At 42.6% G+C, this 6,000-nt stretch overlaps 1 long non-coding RNA gene across 1 annotated transcript in view; it reads right to left on the bottom strand.

The window, feature by feature from the left end:
* Nucleotides 1–584: 584 nt before the first annotated feature.
* Nucleotides 585–6,000, bottom strand: part of LOC133092024 (uncharacterized) — a 174,340-nt gene continuing 168,924 nt past the window's right edge. Inside the window, exon 4 of the long non-coding RNA XR_009701010.1 lies at nucleotides 585–644. This is a non-coding gene — a long non-coding RNA (uncharacterized LOC133092024). The remainder of the gene's footprint in view (nucleotides 645–6,000) is intronic.

The raw sequence follows: 6,000 nt of genomic DNA, 5'->3' as shown, positions 1-6,000 counted from the left end.
ATTAAAGCTTAAAAGAAAGACATGTGGGAAGAGACAAAAGTTCTTTAGAGTTTCAACATTCCATTTAAAACATAATTTTTGCCTTAGGTTTTTGGCAGGTACATTTTATCAGCTTAGGGCAATTCCCTTCTAACCACAGGGTTTTTTTCCAAAACTAAATTTATATAACAGGTTTGAGTTAATTTTTTCTTTAAAATCCTAATGTCGTGTATTATGGCATTTTTCTCATGTTAAATCTTCCTCGTATCCCTGGGATTCTATTTACATGTACATACTGCTGAGTTTACAGATTTAATATTAGAAGCATTATATGAGTGATATTGGTCTGTAATTTCCTCTATAATTACTGTCTTTATACCATTTTTACTATTATAGAATGGGTTGTGTCACTTTCCCTATTTCTCCATTTGATGCAGATTGTTTCAGAGGAGAGAGATCCGTTGGTCCTTGAAGTGTTAAGCCATCTCACCAGTAAAAACATCTTGGACAGGCATCTTTAGCAGAGAAGGAAAACATGGATGGGAGAGGAGAAGTTTGGAAAGTCTCAATACTGACTTGATTTCTGTGACGATTATATACTTTTTCAGGTTTTCCATTTCTTATTAAGTTGACTGTGCTACTCCTTTCTGTTTAATTCCATATTCCTAGAAAAACGTAAACAGTAGTCATGTCCTTTTGATGTTTAAATGCAAGTGGAATGATGCATCTTATATTATCACGTGGGACACACAAATCCATGTGCCATTGTGTACAAAAAGTACATTCCCCATTTACTGAATGATTTAACAGAGGTGGTAAAGTCAATCACTTGAGAAGGTGTGCATTAAATTGTTCTAAAAAGATTTCATTCAGTTCATGAATGGAGCCCATAAAACCTCAAAAAGCAAGGTTTTATTCATCCTGGCCATGCTTGAGGACATGTCTTTATATGGGTTAAGAACAGAGCTAGAAAGGAAATGGTGCTTTTCAGGGAATGAACTTCACCAAGTTGTAGGAGACAGTCACTGTGCTGCTATCGTTAAAGTGTTCATGTCTTCAGCTGTTTCTCATGGCAGTGGTCATTCATTTCTCACAGTCCCAGTGCCTGATATTATCCAGGCTCAACCCACTGGCAGTACTGTGGCTTGCCTAATCTAGACTGTATTTGGAATATGCTCACCTTTAGGGGACCTAGGGTCCCAGACAAAAAACCTATTATACAAAAGAGTTGGCTGATAGCAATACCAAGCCTATACTAGGTGGAATAATTGGATAACAAACTCAAATTTGTAGTGGTTTAAATTCAGCAAAGATATATGTATCCTCATGTGAAGTCCACTGCAGGTTGGGCAGCACTCCTGCTCACCTTACCTCGGGGACCATATGTTTCAGATGGCAGAGTACAAAATAGAGGAGAGAGGGGTAGAGCAGAGAGGGCTGGCTCTCAATTGCCTCAGCTAGGAGGTGACACATGCCATGTCCCCAGAGGTCCATTGGGTGGAATTAGTTCAACAGCTTCACCTAACTGCAAAGGAGATTAGGAAATATCGGGGAGCGCCTGGAATATTTGGTAAGCAACAATTTACCACGATAACTGTGTGACTTTGAGCAAGTAACTCAACCTCTCTGTGCATCAATGCATATAGCATTAGCCCCAATTTTACAGCCTAAACTAACGTATTTTATATCTTGCAGGATTATTATGAGAATTCAAGCACCCAGCGTGGTGTCTCAGATACAAGTGTTTAATTCAGTAAGTATTTATGTACTAATCTGTTAAACATCTTTTCTGGGGAAGACACACATGATCCTGATATCACAGTGACTATCAGAGCAAGATTCTTGCCCTCACATTGCCTAAAACTTACTACTCAAACTCTGGTCCTTGGACCAGTAGCATCCGCTTCACTTGATATCTTGTGAGGGCTACGGAATCTCTGGTACCATCCCTGACCTCCTGAATCAGAGTCTGCAAGTCCCTGGGTGACTTACGCATATGACAGTCTGAGAAGCACTGGTCTAGAACACTGCCCCTTCATTTCTCCTTTCACCCAGCTCATTCTTTGTTTCCTTTTTCAAGAACACCTGCTCTGATTCTCTCATCAATCACACCCCCATCCGAGGTTAGGGATTAGGCGTTGCCATGGCATTGCTATTGCTCTTAGAATACGCAAGAGGGGAAAGTGCTCACGGTCCAGCGTGGGAGAGACTTCTTCTACATTATCAGAGAAGGCAGCATATGCAGGGTTATAATTAATGGTAATATGAACCAGGGGTGAAGGGGAGGGAGGAGCCAGCAGGGAGGAAGACAGTGGGAAGTTAAAGGAGAGTGTCCTTAGGCTGGACAAGCTGGGCCCTGAGTCACAGAGAGAAATTCAGGTTGCAAAGAGGTGACCCACGATGCTGTTGTGGTCCAACTGGTTAAGAGCTTGCTCAGGACTCACCTCCTGAAAGCTGACCGCCTACTCACTGTGCCATCATCTTGTGGCTGGTTTACACGCTAGCTGTGACTGAGGGCAAGACTTCTCAGGGCCTGGTGAAAAGTAAGCTTGTGACTTAAACTCTATAGTTTGGTATACTGTTCATACAAATCAAAAAGGATCTCACTAAAATACAGAATCTTACACAGTCTGTCTACCCGAGCCAGTGCTGCTGTTCCAGGGACCACGCTTTGAAAGCCTAAAGTTCTCTTTTATAAAAACAGAACAAGCAACAGCTGTCGGTTCAAGCAGTTTAGAGCCTTGCTGGTCAGACATTCTTATTTATTCTATGAAATGATACAGAAAGCAATTGTATGCTTAATGTTGCAATTTACCACTTTTTAAGCACAATATATCCAACCATAAATTCCTCGATTTTGTCTCAAACATTAAAGGATGAATAGTGAATCTGATTGTGGAGTAGCCAGCTCCCTGACATAGCAACGCAGACAAGGCTGATCCTAAGATATCTGTGCTTCATGCCTCCCAATCACCCCCGCCCTATTGTCATCCCTAAGGATTTTGGTCCTGGAGGCTCCTACTAAGGTAATTTGAAGCACAGACCTGTCTCACCTAGGGGTTTTGAATAATACTTTATAATGAACTCCTAGAACCAGCATTGTGTGGCTGGGCTGCTCCTGGAGATCCCCAAGCTCATCTCATGGTTTTAAAAATCCCTAGGGAGTCAGACTTCCCTGGTGGTGCAGTTGTTAAGAATCCGCCTGCCAACGCAAGGGACAGGGGTTTGAGCCCTTGTCCCGGCAGATCCCACATGCCACGGAGCAACTGAGCCCGTGAGCCACAACTACTGAGCCTGCGCGCCGCAACTACTGAAGCCTGCATGCCTAGAGCCCATGCTCTGCAACAAGAGAAGCCACTGCCAGGAGAAGCCCACGCACCACAACGAAGAGTAGCCCCCTCTCGCTGCAACTAGAGAAAGCCCGGGCGCAATGAAGACCCAACGCAGCCGAAAATAAATAATAAATAAATTTATTTTTTTTAAAAATCCCTAGGGAGTCTGGCAGGTGCTTCAGGGCCAAAGAGAAGGCACTAGAGTCACCATCCCCTACCCACACTCCAGCCAGGACCTGCCCTCCTTGTCGCTGTTGTTGTTGTTCTTAATTTGTCTCTGAACTTTTTTGAGGAACAGAAGGAATTCGACCCTTATGAAAAACTAATTTCGCTTTTACCCTTTGTCTTAGAAATCATAAACCTGGCAAGTCCCTTCATTTTTTCCCGTCTCAATATCATACAAATCCCTGTCTTTGAAGGGGATGCATATTATATTTAGAAGGAAAAGGGAATGATTCTTTCCACTCTTTATTCCTTTTGGTAGACATTTCACTAAGAAATCCATGAAAGGAAATTATGATTTTTTTTTTTTTGGCTGCGCCATGAGGCCTCTGGGATGTTAGTTTCCCGACCAGGGATTGAACCCGAGCTCTCAGCAGTGAAAGCACGGAGTCCTAACCACTGGACGGCCAGGGAACTCCCCGGAAATTATGATTTAGAACTCAGAGGTTTCTCAAATTAAACGAAAGAAGACCATTGTTGGCAGTTATATTTGCTGGTAGTTCACACCAGCGATCCCTAAAACTGGAAGTTATCTGTATGTTCAAATACAATTAAAATTGAGATTTGAAGGAAAGCTAAAAATACTAAAAAGCTTAGCCATAGTAAATATTTAAATGGGACATTTATTTTAAGAGCAAGATACATTTTTCACCTGTAAAATGTCGGGGGGTGTCTAGATCATCATAATAATGCTATTTATTATTACTATTATTATTATCATCATCGGGTAGAGCTGGAAGGGACCTTATTTCTGTACGTCAAAACCCGTTTCTCGATGAGCTTTCTGCTGTGTCGCCCCGGATTAGGCAGACACCTGCCATTCGCTGGCACAGCTGGGTAACTGCTGGCGGCTTTGCCTGAGAGCACACAGGACATGCCCCTCTGTAGGCAGGCGGGTACCAGTGAAAGAGAACCCAGAGGTGCTGATGCCCCTCCCTCCGCTTTATTCCTGCTCCCAAACTCACTCACTGCATAAATCATTTCTTTTCCAGCAGGGAGGAGTGAGTGGGGAGCAGGCGCGGAGGAAGACTGCCAGGAAGGGTCTTCCACTAAAATAGCGCTCAAAGACAATGCGAGGTTTCCCATTGTGCTAGAAATATTCCGGTTTGCCCCTCCACTACCCTGCTTTGTGTCCAGAGGGGCTGAGCTCTATGGATGGAAATAACTGGCCTCCCTTACCCTCTGGCTTGCATTTGGGTTACGGGATAAAGAGGTCAGAGTATATACTCCTCCAACTCCCTCACTGCCAAGTTCCCCTTTAGAAGTGCCTATGATTTTCTACCCAAAGCCACAGCCAGGGGCAGAACTAGTTTTGTAGGGTAGAAGTTTACGCAAATTTTGGACACTCCTTAAGAAAAGAGTACGAAATTAGGTGTAAGATGATTATCTTTTTAGAATGAGAAGAGAAATTACAACTTTCAAATCTTAAAAAAATCTTAAAGGTAACACAAATTTCAAAAAGTCTATATGGATGAAAAACATTGCCAGCCATCCAGTAAACAAAGGATGTTGCAGCCAACAAGCCCGCAGCCCACTGTAGCCACCCCCAACTGTGCACCCTGAGGGGATTCAGGATGGAGAAAAGCAGGATACTGGCCCAAGATAGCTGAGGTGCAGGTCAAAGACATGATTTCAGAAAGCCCAGACTCTTGCATCTTCCCATATGTAGAAAAGTGATAGATTCATTAACTTGAGATGTCTGGTTTTTCTCAAATTAACAGTAATCTGTTGATGTTCTGATTACCTGGTTTTTGTTACAAACTCCTCTATATCCTGGCTCCCCTCTTGCCTCTTTGGAGCAGTCCCTCAGAGACATTTGAGAGACTGTATTCCTGGCCGAAGTCCTCGGTTTTGCCCACCAAATAAAACATAATTCTCAACTTTTAGGTTGCGTATTTTTTTCAGTCGACACATACATACCTCCACAATACCTCTTCTGTAAGTTTTCATCTGCCTTCTCTTTATTATCATGAAGTTTCATTACCTTCATAGTATTTTCAATAGAAAAAGCCAGAAAAATAATTTGATCTTTTTTTTAGCTGTTTGAATACTGTCATCAAAGCATTATTAACATGCCAAACTTTTTTTTTTTTTTTTTAATGGGACTAGAGTGAAATAGAATTTATTTCTGATAGGAGAATATTTCTGTTTAGACCGGGGGGGGGGGGGCGGGTCAATGCAAACTGAACCCTCGCTTATCATTTTACATGTCTGTTGGCTGGAAGAATTTTCACAAACTAGCGTCTGGCTTTGTACATTTCAAATTCCCTCTGTCCCTTTCACCAACCACATGCTTCTGGTGGTGAGGGTCCATCCATAGGATGCATTCTTATGGCAATATAGCCATGGTCTTGCAACTTTGTGTCACAATAGCTGGGTGAGTTATCACCGAAGGTGCCAGGAGTTCTTCTGGAGGCCATTTCTATATGACAATGTTTATAATAACTGTCCGTGGAAGTGACTGGGT

The sequence above is a fragment of the Eubalaena glacialis genome, chromosome 5 (assembly GCF_028564815.1).
Source record: "Eubalaena glacialis isolate mEubGla1 chromosome 5, mEubGla1.1.hap2.+ XY, whole genome shotgun sequence".
NCBI classification, from domain to species: Eukaryota; Metazoa; Chordata; class Mammalia; order Artiodactyla; family Balaenidae; genus Eubalaena; species Eubalaena glacialis.
Note: the sequence above shows the minus strand (reverse complement) of the source record. Positions and strands in the feature narration are given on the sequence as shown.